At 37.3% G+C, this 15,937-nt stretch overlaps 1 protein-coding gene across 5 annotated transcripts in view; it reads left to right on the top strand.

The window, feature by feature from the left end:
• LOC139775735 (uncharacterized) overlaps nucleotides 1-15,937 on the top strand; it is a 163,730-nt gene that overhangs the window by 47,841 nt on the left and 99,952 nt on the right. Inside the window, exon 1 of one of the 5 annotated variants that reach the window (XM_071711984.1) lies at nucleotides 3,081-3,222. The exons of the other annotated variants lie outside the window; for them this stretch is intronic. The gene's annotated coding sequence lies outside the window, so the exon portion shown is untranslated. Of the gene's footprint in view, nucleotides 1-3,080; nucleotides 3,223-15,937 lie in introns of those variants that run through there. 5 annotated transcript variants of the gene reach the window in all.

The raw sequence follows: 15,937 nt of genomic DNA, 5'->3' as shown, positions 1-15,937 counted from the left end.
TTGACGAGCGGGCGGCTCGAATCGATAATCGGCACATTGCCGGTGCAATCCCCGCCAACTAAAATGATAATGTTCCCGCGAGAAATCCGTTTTTCCGTGGACGTTGGACGAGTTGCGGTGCTGCGGATAGCAGAGGACTCCTACCGCCAAATTAAAAAAAAAGAAAGAAAAAAGAAACGACGAATCATTAATTCCTGATCGTATACTGACGTGCGCTTATGTTCGGCTATTTTTAAACATCTACTCTTTAATTGTACAACTCGCAAAGATTTTTTGCGCAGTCGTCCTTGCAGTATCCGTTTGTGCAATATCAGCGAGACATTTACGAACGTTTTATAGATTTTTAAGGGAAAATATAAAAATATATAGAAAAAGGATCTTTATTACAACACAGTTTTGCAGCATTACTGCATTTTGCAATATTGAATATTATCGATTACGTTTGAAATGAATGGCTGGATGCTATAGATGTTTAATTTAGAATTTATAATACAGCGGCGATGTGAAATATTAATTAAAATGTACGTAATGATTGACGCATTTATTATTATTATTATTATTATTATTATTATTATTATCATCATCATTAACACAATTTTCACAGTTTTCGTATTAGCTGAGCGATCTTTTTGAAATACGAGAAGTTTTATTCGTTCGCTTTCAAAACCCAATTAATAGAAGGCTCCAGCATTCATCGTCCATATGAATGACGCGCTTTATTGTCGGCCAGGATATTAAAACAGAAAGAAATTTCATTGTCGACGTGTCATACAAAATTTTTGAAGTTTAGAATAGCAGTCTCGGGAAATTATTTTATTTGAAACGGCGGGAAATGTGTTGAGGTAATTTTTCAATTTATCTACTTGATTTAAAACACCTGTATTTTTAGAAAATCAGAAATGATACATAACAGAGAGAGGATAACAGGTTCCAAATTCAAGCATATGTTCACGCGTGCGCAGCAAGACGGCGATGTATCTGATTTATTACTTAGGACATGTTCAAGATAAAGCGAGTTATATACGTTACATTAATTACTAGTTCCTTCGATCAATCGCTGTTCTCAGAACCACCTGTTGTGTTAAAGGACTGATCGTGCATAGTCGTCGACGGTGCATGCATGTCCCACCGAGTGCATCGATAACGTGTTATCGTTACTCGACTCCTCTTCCGAATTAATGAGCGCCTTGTTAACAGTCCGTAGATAAGGCGACGCGTTAGGGTATAGTTCTTTGTTTTCAGCTACAAAATTACCGACAAAATTAAGCGATTGAAAATAGAAACGTTTATATTTTATTTTGACGATTTTGACATTAATTTTTTAAATTATTATCTTTTACTTTCGCTTAAGCGAATAACAAATAAATGAATGATATCATTCGTATGATGCATCGCGGGCGCTCCTGATGTTTTATGACGCGAATGGTTTAATCTCGAGCACTCTGGCTTTTATTAATTTATCAGTTCGTAGTCTAGCGCGCAGAGCCCGTGGATTTAGCAGAGCGGCCATTTCTCGGCGAGCGAATAAATTCACGGATTATCGGGAAGTTTGATCGCGCTGTCAGGCGCCCCTCGAGTTTCCGAAGTCCGGAATTCTGCCGGATCAAGATACGACAACTGACAACGCGGATGAAAACGTTGATTGGCATGGATCGCGCATCTCTCGCGCTCAGTCCGATCTGATAACGGGTGCGCGGATGCGTATATTCGCGTTAGATCAATTGAGTACCTGGCTCGGAATTGATCTCGGCTTAATTGCGAAATTGTGCAAATCATGTTGCAAATCATGTTGCACGTTGTGCTGCCGACTTTTTTTTACGATAATCGAGATAAATTTCGATTATCACCGATGTGCTTTGATGCTTTACATCCCGGAATTAGATCGGAAGGCTACTAAATAACGGTGATTACTAACAATTAATATAGTTATTAGTTATTATTATTCGTAAATATTAATTGTGTGCTTATTATTACTATCTGTTTGAACTGATAAATTTCACGAATATATGAAGGTCTCACAGTCACCGTACAATATTTCAATAGCGCATGCTGCATATTAATTAGAATCGTAAATACTAATATGTAACATTTGTTTCTGAATATTTCGACTTTTTTTTCTCAGTGTAAATGTGCCGGCAATCATAATTTACCGATTTGTTATCTATTATTGAGTTTTGCAGCTGAAGTGATATCAATTTTTATCGTTCAGCTGATTCTGTTCTATTGGTTTCTTAGGTGCAAATACTTACGTGCACTATAGCCATTAGCAACGACAATTTGATTACTAATAGAAAATCTCATGTAGAAAATTATTTAATCGTTTGTTTTATTAAAAATTCAAATAGTTAATTAATCATCAGATTTGAAAAGAATTAGTTTTAATGATTAGATTTAATAATAAATAAAATTTATCTTTGTTTTGCATGATCGGAAAATGGAAGTTGTTTTATCGTTATTATTTCTTTTCAAATTTGTACATTTTTGAAGGCATAAAATTGCAATTTTAATAAAGAAATCATTACTTTTTTCACGATGGTTTAATTTCATTTTCTTAATTTACACACAATATTATTTATCGTATAATTCTTAATTTATTAAAATCATGCGAGATCAAAACGAAAGTAAACTGTATTCTTCAAATGAGCAATAGATATATTACGCGAGAGAGAATGAGCGTGATAATATCGCATATATTAATCTAAGAAACGAAATATCGTAAGTATGCGAGAAAGCGTTAAATATTTGGTAACGGTAACAAAATTTAAACGAGCGACCTTGTTTACGTTGTGACGCACGGTGCCGCGTCGCGCCGCGTACACAACGTCGCCGCGTTATCATTCTCGCACCGACACTCGAACGAGCAAGTAATAGCGCGTGCCGTTGCGTGTGTCGTCGCATTATCTTTCGAAATGTGATCGTGACAAATCGCTACGACGTGGACGTGATCATTTTCTCTATAAACGAGTAACTATTAACCCGTGTTATCAATTACTTTCGCGATTAACGACTCGTGAGCGTGCGAGGCGACGAGCCGTTTATCGAAATAACTTGCCTATCATTTTCGAATCGAGAACAGAGAGTACTAAAGCTTTTACGAGATGGATCGTTCGTTCGAGTGATAAAGGGTGCCGTGCGATCGTAATTAATTGTATTTTCGCGAGTGAGTGCAACAAAGAGATTCTGAGAGGAGGAGAAAGCCGGGGAGAGAGGCGGAATTATAGGGTACGTAATTTATTATTTATTATTTTACTTGTTATCCTCTAAATATAGAATGGATTATTTTTAATTATTTTATATACGCAACGGTTATTTTACGAAATATTTTGGGCGCTGCTTTAAATCGAGATTTTGCAGATCAACATAGCTTACGTTACGCCAATTCCGCTATCGTACATCGTATTAGTGAATGACGAGTTATATTTTAATTTGAAGTAATGAGTCTATGAAAATTATACCAGACACGCATAAGATTTTTGTACTTGTATATCTAATTAATAGCATAAGAATATCATAGAGAAAAACATTTTTCATGGACGCATTGCTTGATTAGATATTATTTAACTATTTGTTTGTCTATTAGTCATTAATTATTTATGTTGTATTATATTACACATAAGAAACCAATAGATAAGATGAACTGAATAATAAAAATCGATATCGAACTTTATGCAAATCTTTACATTAATCTGTTTTAATCATTTACAATACGAAGACTATCGGGGACTTGAATATTTTCCTACTATAAAAACTTTAATTGTGCGATTTTAATTAAATTATCGGAATATATATTAAAGTATTGCATAATAATCGTAGAAATTATACTTAGCGTTCGCGAAGGATGTCTTTAGTATTGAAAAGTAGTAAAAATTGATAAAATTAACTCAATGTACTATATGTATTGCAATAATAATGATATTGACGGCTGATAATATCATATAATAATAATTAATAACAATCTCTTATATAATAGATGCTATTATTTTAGAAACATTATACGCGTGAACTGTTCTGCGTGGAACTTCTTTTGTTTGAATATATTGTGTTGATCATTAGAGTAAACAAGGAATTATTTTATTTCGCTAAATATGTTATAAACTGCGATTACATTAGTGCTTCGCTCACATATTCATGGGAATGTAAAGGCTCGCCAACAATTTCTGACTATTGTAACTACAGAAGCTTTGTAACACATTTATTGCGAAGGCATGCAATAATAATAATAATAATAATTCTCATTACGATAATAATATTCCGACCTCAAAATAAACATTAACGCGATTTACTCATATTCACATTTCTGCATACCTTGATCTCGGTAAAGTATTAATGCCTCGAGAAAACTGCATATGGGTGATAATGATAATAATGATTATAATAACGATAATAAATAAAAAATTAATAATGCTTTATACTGGTAGCGATAACGGGTAATTAACAATATATTTTTTTCTGTGAGTATATTAACAATATATATGTTTAACGTGGTTTTCCAAGTGCATTTTCCAGATTTTCTCATTAAATAAAATGCCAGTTTTACGAGAGTAAGAAACGGACCTATTATTATTTCAATTTTCAGTTTCCATTTCTCGAACGAGCTTTCACATTTCCGCGTATTATGCATCGCGTAATACGCAAGCGTTTCCATTTCTGTCGTAACGAAGCGCGCGGAGGCGTTACTGGTTAATGATTATTTATAAGAAACTGGAATTTAAATATATATATACCTTGGGAAAACTTTCGGCAAAATTGTCGCAGCGGCTACACATTTTTATAAGACTGAAGTTGGGAAATGCACAAGCAATTTGAGAATACTATAACATTTTGAACTTATACTCAATGATAAGTCACTGGATTTATTTGGTGCATTCGACATATAAATATAACAAATTTTTAAGAAATCTGCACAAAAAATACATAAATATTTAAATTTTTAATCCTCTGAATTTTCATCTCCAACTCTTAACTTTTGTAAGTCATGGTTTATATGACAAATAGCGACATGAAAAGCTCAATAGAGAGGACATGTAAAAATTTCGATATTATTACAACGTAACGTAAGTTTACGAGGAAAATTCGATACCGAGGATAATTCGTGCATACTGCTTACAGAGTGTCGAATTAACCCTCTTCCACGTTCTTCAAATTCCTCCGACCTTCGCGTCGCTCGAACTTTGTCCCGAATCTGTTTGAAACAACAATGTCCGTTCGAACTAAGAAGCGGCGATTCCCGGACTCGCGGACCAAATTCCAAATAATCGTTGTCCGAGCGATATCCTTTCGGGGCGAAACTTTGTCTCTTTCTCTTTCGCTCTTTTTCTCTCCGTTAAGAAAACGTTCCGGTGTGTAAAACGAAAAATTCTGGAATGTCGTATTTCGGAACGTACATGCCGACGTACATCCGACGGAATCCTATTCGGGACGAGTTACGACGACGCGGGAAACGAGACGAGCGATTTGCAGGAAAGTTAACTTCTTGAGCATGGAACACACGCGCGTGCTAAAGTCGCGCGGCACGCCTCACAAGCTAGGATATCTCTCCTTCGTTCCTGCGATAGTTTCCTTTCCGTTACACTCGCTCGTAAAATCACCCCGGCGGGTGGCCCATCCCGGTTACGACTCGAAAATTGGGTCTCCCGCTGACGTCAATGACGGGAGAGGAGCGAGAAAAACACGGACCGACGATCGACGACTACGACGATGACGACGGGCACGAACTAACGATCGAAGCGGGATGCTGACCTGCGGGGACATGTGCACTTGCTTGTAAATTTAGGATACGGAATTGAATTACGCTTCCCTCGGAACGAGTTTTGGGACGAGCGAGCGACGTTGCGCTTTGCAGAGAGTGACCCTCGGTATAATTGGAAGTTAATAGCAGTGGAATAGGAGTGCGATGGCGTTTCAAGTAGTTTTTTCTTTTTTGTAATAAAAAATTATAATATTTGTGCGAAATCAACGTAAATAATCAATTTCGTACACATTTCGTAGAGAGACAATTTAATTAGAGAAACCATTTTTATTTTAACAACTCTACAAACATTATAAAAAGGAGATGGAAAATAAGGCTTGATCTTAATTAATTGCAAATCTTCCGATTCTTATTAATGTGATACATATAAAAATATACCATCATCTTCCGAATTCCAGCGCGTGTACAAAAATGTGATTTATAGAAGCGGATAATTGATATAGATTGAGTTTAATCTTAAACGTTATATTAATCATACATAAAGATATTTGAATATTAGCCCAGTCGCTATTGTATAACTTACTATTTCGATACAGTAGCTGAGCGTTTCACTAGGTATTGCGCAAGCGAGCTTTCTATCTAATAGAGGATAAAGACATAGCTGACACAAGCTGAAACCGGTTCAGCTCCTTATTGTGCCGCCCGCCGTAACAATTTCAGTATTACCCGGTCAAACGACGCGGTATAATGCAGCGACACGATAACCGTTCTGTTTCAATTTCAACGGGCTCCGATTAACACGAGAGAATTTAATAAGATATAAGGAGAAATTAAACGTTTTGCAGCAAATATATTAAACTTTTTTGGATTACAAGCGAGTTTTCTTTAAAAACACGGATTTTCTTTAAAAAGAACGGATTGGAATTTTGATATTTTGCTGGTGGGATTTACTTCGCTCTGTCATAGAGAGCATAATCCTATCTCCTCTCTCGACGTGTACGGTAATCAAGGAGCTCGAGTTATTGCTAGTGTTACAGCGGCATCTTCTCGCGATCGATTCCAGCTTCTCACGCGCTATAACATCTCTAGATTGCATACGCGATATCGAGGGCATGTAATCTGCCTTATTGGTACGTTGAAAAATGAAATAATTAAATATTCGTAACCGAAGTTATTATCTTGCCTCATGGAGCGCAGGCTTCCGGCGAATCTCGTTTATTTTCGATCATTTATTTCCGATGGGATGTCTTGTTAGTCGATATTACGTTAAATACGATATTACGCGTATCTCACCGGTATCAAGCTGCCCGTTAACTGATTGCGAGATTTTTAATTTACATCGCCGTCTATTTCGCGCAGAATTGTGATCGCTTAAATCCGGATATGCCGCGTTCCGCCCTCTTCCACTGCGTTTAGTTTATCGCGTATCGAGAGTACGCGGTATCTCCCTTTCGAGGTTGTTCAAACGTTAATTTTTAAATATCGCGTTTCCACCGAAGCGAAGGGAAACAAGATTTATACTGTGATTTAACGTCCACGTCAGTGTGGCATAGCTCATCCATTAGCCGTCAGTATACGTGTGCGTGCGCGTATCGCAAGATTTACATTAAACCGCCGTAATAAAGAATGCAATATCGGCGAATAATATTTTTCATGGGAGAGATATTCGCGCAGCGAGAGACCGATTAATTATCATCGGATATGAAACAATTTAGCAATTTCCAATGTGAAAAATTACATGTTGGTCTGTGGTTTTTTGTTAATCGGCTATCGACAATCGATTTATGAAATTTGAAAAATGCGAACACATTGCAGCAGCTTTTCATTTCGCGTGAAGCACGACTCGAACGACTATCTCTATAGACACCGAACATCCTGATATTAATTGCATCTTGTCGGTTTTGCACTCGTAGTCTTTCCTTTTCGCGAGTCGGATCAGGAAATATTCCCGAGCGAAAAAAAACGTCGAGAAACGTTCGACGAAAAATTCGAATTTATGCTGTTTCCTGCTGATGTATAGGATATGTCCACGGATCCGGACATATATCCGTGCGCGAAAAACATGAGAGGATCGAGCAGGCGACCGACGCGATCTTTTATTTTTTAATTTCGTCTGCATTTCCACACACACACACACACACACACACACACACACACACACACACACACGTCGTACCATTTTCGCGAGAATATCAAGCCTGTGCTTTTGTCACACCGACCCTTGGCGAAGCTCGCAGAAATATTTATCGCTTCGGGATAAAAGAGAATATCACGATGCGCGGCCGGGAGAGAATAATGATACTATTTTTGCATTTGCATAGTGCGCTTTTATTTACAGAGTTGAGCTCGCGTGACCGCGGAAAATGTCCCATCGAGAACCAAAAACCCGTATCTGTTTTCCAATAAAACCTTGTTCCGTTTCAACGCTGAAAGCGCCAGCATTTTTGCCCTGACTACAGTGTTTTCCGTAATCTGCGAGACGCGGGAAAAAAACGCTGCATCGTAGATCGATCTTAACCCGTCAATTTCACACGCAGCCGCTATATACTTAATCATTAAACATGAGTCCGTAAAAACTTAAACTTTAAATTAAATAACAAGTTACGATGTATTTTGACTATGTATTTCGACTTGCAGTTTCTTTTCTGCAGTTAAAATACACAGACTTCTTGCATTTTTTAAATTCGAGCAAGTATTGCATTCATGTGTAACGCTTATGATTTATTATCATTGCTAGTTCCTGTTTTATAAATATATTTTAGAAAAATTACATTAATTAATTAAGACACAATCGATTTGCCTCTTTTGAGATGGTAGGATTAGTTAGGTAAACGATACCACATTGTTACTTGGAGGCTTGCCAAATGAAACACACTTAAACGTTGCACTTTGCTATCTTAAGCGACGAATCATTATTCATACAGTATATCTTGCAACGTCTCAAAGAAATGATCAAGTAGCTTCTATTTGTAGAAAATATTATAAAAGAAATTATAGAATTTTTAGAGGAATATTTGTAGCTGTACTTAGTGTCTCGTTTCGTATAACTTTTAAATTTTAAGAATTAGACAAGGAGATTTAGAAGGAGACATCAAATTGTCTCGAGAAAAATATCTTTTGCGTAGAATGATGCGTCACTACCCGCGAATTGACATTTATTTCCATCTACGTCATATTTAAATATTATGGAATTAAAAACGATGTTTCATATGTATTCGCGACGAGGGCTAAAGCTTCGCCTTTTGGTATAATAGAATGATTTCATTCATCACAATCAATCAACGCACCTTGTTCTAAAGGGGGCAACAAACCGCGCCCACAGTGCAGTTGATAATTTTAGCGTTGTACGGTAACAGGTGCATAGCAACAGCATTAGCGTTCCGCGGCAATAGATCTACGCCGAATCTCCGAAATAGAAGCATCCTCGACAGTTCGGCATCCGTTTCGGGTTTACGCCGAAGAGAGGCAACTGAATATACAGGCGGCGGGTCGTTTGCTCTTCGCGTCGTCGGTCTCGAGTTACCGGCACCGGTTGGTCGCGAAAATGACGTCCGTCGTCTCCGCGAATCTCAGGACTCATTCTTGAGGCACAAAGAGACGGTAAGGCGGTAAACGCCTCACGTCCGTACGCGTTAAGATAAATTTACTCCGTTACGTTCTCGAAGATGCTCAAGTGAGAACGACGCGCGCTCTCGTCGCGGCTCTTTTACCGAAATAGCGGAGAATGTCTTTCATTTTGCACTTTGCCGAGTATGCCACGGCGTGCTAATGGAATGCGAAAGCATTGCATTCGTACCGCGAGCACCGTTATTATCCGTGCGTTTGTTATTGCCGTTGCGCGCGCCCGGATCCGTCATACATAGTTTTTCATGCCTTTCGTGCCTGCGCTCGATACGCTGCTCATAATTAATTATAATGAAGTATACCTTTTGAAACTGTGCGGAACTTGGATTCGAATTGTAAAATTGTGGTAATAAGAGTAATACACCCAACTCTCTTTTCACGCGATAGATATACGTTCCACGGAAGAAGAAATCGCGTTATTTGGAAAAATCGCGTAAAAAATTGATCGCTATCAGAAAGACTGAACTGAAACAATTGCGCAGAACTTGAAGCTTCTAGCTGAATATGCACACCCACTTGAAAGTACATCTGCCACATGCATGATTTCTAACCTTATGAAAGGGAGGAAATATACGCACGCTGTATTGTATTGAAAGCTGACTGATTGTGAGTTTGAAGAGAATAAGGGTGAACAACGTATGAATGATAATCGAATCATGATTGACAATCAAGCTCTGCTGAAATATGATTGGAGCTACAACGATAATTAAAAAATATAATCTGTTTAAAGTATTACTCTCTTTTTTAACATCATAATATGAGGGGAATGGCAATTTTTCTGATTGAAAAATTTCCATTAATTTATTATTAGGAAATAAAATTAAGGTCTGTACATATACGACAGATTTAAAAAAAATTTTCAAAAAATCGCGTAAAAAGAATCGCGTAAAAAAACATTAAAAACCGAGTAAAAAGAGAATTGGATGTAATAATAACTGATATTTGAAAATAATATTTAATATTTTATTGAAAATAGTATATACCTATATGAGTGCTGGTAACGACATATAAAGTGAAACACACTTACCGATATCGAAATGGATATCGAAATACATAATGTTATATATACATATGCTTATTAAGTTATCTATCTAAAATTTAAATTTACAAAGGTATGTAATTATTTGCACGAGACACGGGGCAAAATGAAGTGCTTTCTCCAAAAGATAGCTCGTCGCGTGACGTACGTACTCTCTCCATACGTGTTTTCGACACTTCCGCGATCGAGAGACGCGACCTCGAACTGCTAGCTGCATGACGTTTAACTGTCCGGTAAATACAACGTGTGTAATTTTAGAACCGAGATAGCAAACGCAGTGTCGAGTTGCTAAGCTGAACGATCGTACGGGCCGTAAACCCTTTTTCATACGATCGCGGAAGCGATGGTGTAACGATTTGTCGTAACCCCGATTTGGCGCATCGTGCATTGAACCTCGACGCGCCTATCTTCCGCATGAGCCAGGCATTTCCACCGATCGGTACGCGCACTCAAAAGAAATAATTATAACATTTAATTGAAAATCAGTTAAGGGAATTAATAATTAAATGTATTATTTGTGGTAATATTATTAATTATAATTGTATACACAACGCATGTCATGCATTATGATTTTAATAATGGAGAAATATGTTTGACAACTTTGCGTTCCATTTATCCACATTGCGGGAGATGGATTACCAAAAATATTTCTTCAATTGTTAAAATGCATTTATAAAATATGACGTTGTTTACCATTTCGAACTATTTCCCGCATAAAGAATGTATTAGTAATATTATTTTTGCGAATATGAAATATTTTTTTGCTGAATTCCCTGCCTTTGCTTCTTTTGTGAGAGACATTATATAAAAAATTTATATTGAAATATTATAATTAAATTACATTACGTCCTACATATAATACACGTTATTCAAGGAATCGCACAACTAATATTGAATTGCCAAGTCAAAGTCGTGAAATAATTTGTTCATATAAAGGAGAGCAATCTCCTTTTCTCTTCTTCTCTTCCCCTGTTTCTTTTTCTGATATTTGTCTTCCTGGACAGATGTCTTAAGAGGATTGAGAGTATTAAGAGGAGAAGATCATGGTACTGTTTTGACGCAGACGAGATTAAGTGCAAGAAAATGCAGCTGAAGAGATTCGCGCGACAGTCGCTCGGAGTGTGGCACGTGGCATGGCACACTCCGACGGCCGCGGTCACGCGACACAGCATTGGGGAAGGTCAGCGTGGAGGTAGGCGCGTTCGAGCTGCGAGCGCGTAGGTAGGCTCCGCTCCGCTCCGCGTTCGCCCACGGCGCTCACCGAGCGAAACGTGCGCGCTGCATGCAGTATCCACGCGCTCTTTAACGCGAGTACACTCCTGCTCGCGCGTATAATCCTGTTATCTGACTCCTGTTCTCGTCCCTGTCGTTCTTTCGTCGGAGGATGTAACTCCGTAACGCGCTCCGAAAAAAAGAACCAATACGAGCGTGGTACGCTGCGTCCCGAGTATTAATCAACGAAGATAATAATGTGTCGTAGACAGTGTGATTAGATAACGAATGTACGAGCGGTGACAGAGAGCGGTGGTTAGAGTTTCTCTCGACGAGTTATGCGGTGACAATGTGTCGTGGTTACGTGGAGATGTTGTAATAGAAGTGTTGCAGTTTGTGTTTTCTCTAGTACGTGTGCCCTATTTATTATAAACTACTATTAATTTTTATTATTTATTAATTATATAATAATAAATAATAATAAAATATTCTATCTATTATAAATTGAGGTAGAATATTTTCTATAATTATTAATTATGAAATATTCTTTTAATAAATAGAATATTTTATATGATCCTAAATCTATTAACGAATGATCGCAGCGAGCTATTGATGGATAAAACGTGTTTAACCGTTCGGTGACTTTAATGCCTTCTCGCCTGCACATGGCTAATCCTTAACTACTTATCGCAAGAAGTAAGTTAAAGTAGTATACGGTATACATATATTCTAGGTTAATCTCTTTCTCGATCTATTAATTCTGTGACATCTGAAACTAATTTGTCCGTAACGAGAAAACTTTATCGAACACTGGATGTCATCTTGCATTAGATATCTCCTTACAATTCTGACTCTTAAATTAAAACCATATTAAAAGAAAATTCAGTTGAGAATTTTAGGAATAATTTTTTTGCTTCTGTGACGCTCGAAGATTATTGTTACACCAATAGTCTTATTAATGACAAATTGATCCCATATTGATCGAGGGCGCAGTGTCGGCGGGTGTCCGGTATAATGTGCCTCTCGCGCGAAACACTCCATCTGAATAATCCCATTGTTCACGAACATCTCTACTAGGCTCTCGATCGACGTATCCAATCGATATTGTCCGAGCACTGTATTTCGTCCGACCGTATCGTCGCATCGTGCCGCGTAAATTTTGCCGGGACAATGTTGAACGCCCGGCCGCCCCGGCCGTTGTCGTGAATGATTTATTGACGTGTCATCGTCTTGATTCGCGACGTACGTGCAACGGGCAGCGTGTGTCGCCCTGTAAACTCTGCACAATGTAAACTCGTTTCTCCCCCTGTGCGTAACGAGAGTCGGCGCGAATGCCGCGCACATCGGTATGCAACGCGAGTGCACTCTTACTTGCGAATAGATTGCATCGAGAAGCAACGCGACGCGAGAGAGACCGATCAACTCGACTTCAGGAATGTGTCGATGCCCGTAAATAAAAACCGAATGTCTAACTAAATCCAATTGAGAAATCTATTATTGTGCCATTCGGGAATTCTGGTATATCCTATACCTAGGTATAAGAAAGATTAATTTTCTTTAATCTATATCAAAAGATCCAAAACTAGAATTTTGCAGGTTATTTAATAGCAATTTGATTTGTTATAATTTTTGCATAATTAATTAATGATTTATAGACGTATGTATCAAAATATTTGAAATTGAAATTTTGTGGGGTATTTAATACCGACTTGATTTGTTATAATTTTCGCGAAATTAATTAAAGATTTATAAATGTATAATTATTGTAAAAAATTTTTCAAGTGAAAGCAATTTAGGGAAAGATATTTAAATAATCATGGACTTTAAAAATTCTATTAATAACATTATTGAAAATATACCGATAGTTAAACATCAATATCTTGCAGCGGCATGAGCTACTGCACTAATTGCGATTACGTCAATCACGCAAACAATTACGCATGCGATACGTTGAACCCAAACGACATTTCTCGCACGATTGTTAAATTTTCACGTGCTTTTAATTGATACGCGATTGATAATTATATTATTGGCATCGCGCGGCATTTGATCGATAATTTTCACGTGCCGACATAACGATATGCCGACGTTACAATACGCGCAATACAACGACATTCCGAGCGTCGCCGCATTGGAGCGCAACGCAATATTCCTGTTTAATCAGACATTTCAATATCGCGGATTATACACGGAGAGCATATATATTCGCGGACCAATCGCGGCGCGTGCATGCGAGCGGCCGGTTTCGATCGAGGCCGTGTGTTCTTGCGGATCAGTTAGATCGATATCGCGAATGCTATCGTCACGGATTGCACGTTCTATCGTATAACTAAACGATCCGATCTGCACTAATTATGTACTCGAGTAACCGTTAAAATTACACTTGATTACTGATGATGATACTTTGTAGATATCAAGGGGGGAGCACCCTGTTTTTTCGTATTATCACAGTTTCATTCAGTAAAATCTAGATACGTAAAATGTACTTTTATTCATAGATTTTAATCAGATCTGTGATTATTAATTTATCTTATAAGTGCGTTATAGTTATTTTTTTTCATAAAAATGTTTTTTTTAAATATATAATATACAGCATAATTATTACATATGCACAATTGGTGCATATGTATCAGTGTTCCTTAAATAATCTTAGTAAATTGTACGTAAGATCGAATTACACCATAAATAAACTCTAGAATTATTTATTTTTTTCTATAAAATTAGTCTTATATTATAATGAAGTCTTAATAGAAGAGTGATTTTAATACAAACATTAATTTATTAGAGTACAAAATCTACTCATACATAAAATCATTTGGAATCGCTTTCGATATATAACGTAGTTTCTACCCTTCGTAAACAAACGCATTTGTTTCGCGTTGCTTTGTCACGCGTCGCGCATAACGTTACGCTGTGTTAGACGCGAGCTTTACATTAAACCCGACGTCGCTTTTCCGGACCTCGGTGAGAAACGTAGTTTTCGTGAAAGCTTTCAAATCCTGTTTAGATTTTGTCGTGACGACCGAGAGCTCGCACATACGCCTGGCCATTTAATTTGCGCGTATGTGTATGGGATCTCGTTATGTGAGTGGCCCTCGGCTAACTTGCATCGTTAGCCGAGATTTTCGTGCGTGTAAAGGCCGCCACAAACAAACACGGAAATCCCCTCGTAAAGCCGATATTGCACAAAAGAGAAAATTAGTAGCGCCGTTTAATTTTCTGTAGTGCTATATTACGCGACAGGTCTGCCTGTAACAATAGATTGAAATAGTATCGTTTCCGCTGACAAATTAGTGAGAAGCGTTGCTGACTTGTTAATAAATGTTAGTAAATTGAACCATTTACGACTGCTTTAACCAACAAACTAACTTTATTAACAATAAAATGCATATTTTGTCGTTATAATCACTTAATCACATAATAATTATATATAATAATCATATTCTAAGTAACTTCTTGTTAAACCGTGTTTAAATCTCAACAATTTCGGACTTGCGAATCTTTAACCTCCGAGTTCCGTGCACGTTTAGATTTATTAAATCACTGGTAATAGTGGTAATCCAATTATCCCGGTTTTTGCAGTATGATTCTTGTATACCTATAATTTTGATAATTACTGTTCGATCAAATATTCGCACTTTTTGCGTATCTGAACGGTAACGTACACCATACTTGCCGAACGAAAAACTTTACGGTGGAGATTGCACGGAAATGAGATGAGTTGATTGGTATCCAGATGAGAGAGAGCGCAGTCCTGCGTGATCGTGCAACTTGAAACGATACATGCAGAATTAATTAGCCGTGTGAGTCTTCTTTCACAGCTAAATCAAGTTTATTCGATGTCCGTGCAACGTAATTTGCAAATTTAGAACTTTGTAAGATACTTTTACGCCCAACTCTTTAACATCCAAGTTAAATTCTTTATCACTTGACAATAATTATTAATGTAAAATATTAATGTTTGAAATTTTGATTTATTATTTGTGTATAGGATGTTAATTAGTTAGCATTATTAACTCTGGCTTAATTAATAATTGCGAACTTTTCGTTTTAACGTAATGCTCATAATGCTGCAGCGTTCCTATAATATTTCCCCAGTAATAAATTAGCATTACCTATAATTGCAAAAATTGAACAAAAATTTAATTAATTTTTAAAACCGTCATATGTACAGGAAATGAAACAAATGTTATATTCGTCTAGTTTATCAGGTCTTCGTTTAGTTCTTATCAGGCAGCGGAAGGTATATACTCGCGGTTATCGGCGCGCAGATTAACCCGCTGCCAGTGCAGCGGGTGCGAGAGAATGCATAATTCTCACGTCTGGGAATTTGTCCCGGCCGCTTTGTCTCCGCAATTATCGTGACGGTTATT

This window comes from Temnothorax nylanderi, unplaced genomic scaffold (genome assembly GCF_030848795.1).
Source record: "Temnothorax nylanderi isolate EJ_2023f unplaced genomic scaffold, tnyl_v1.0 TNYL_tig0104_pilon, whole genome shotgun sequence".
Classification (NCBI taxonomy): domain Eukaryota; kingdom Metazoa; phylum Arthropoda; class Insecta; order Hymenoptera; family Formicidae; genus Temnothorax; species Temnothorax nylanderi.
The sequence above is the reverse complement of the archived record's forward strand: the minus strand, read 5'-3'. Positions and strand labels throughout refer to the sequence as shown.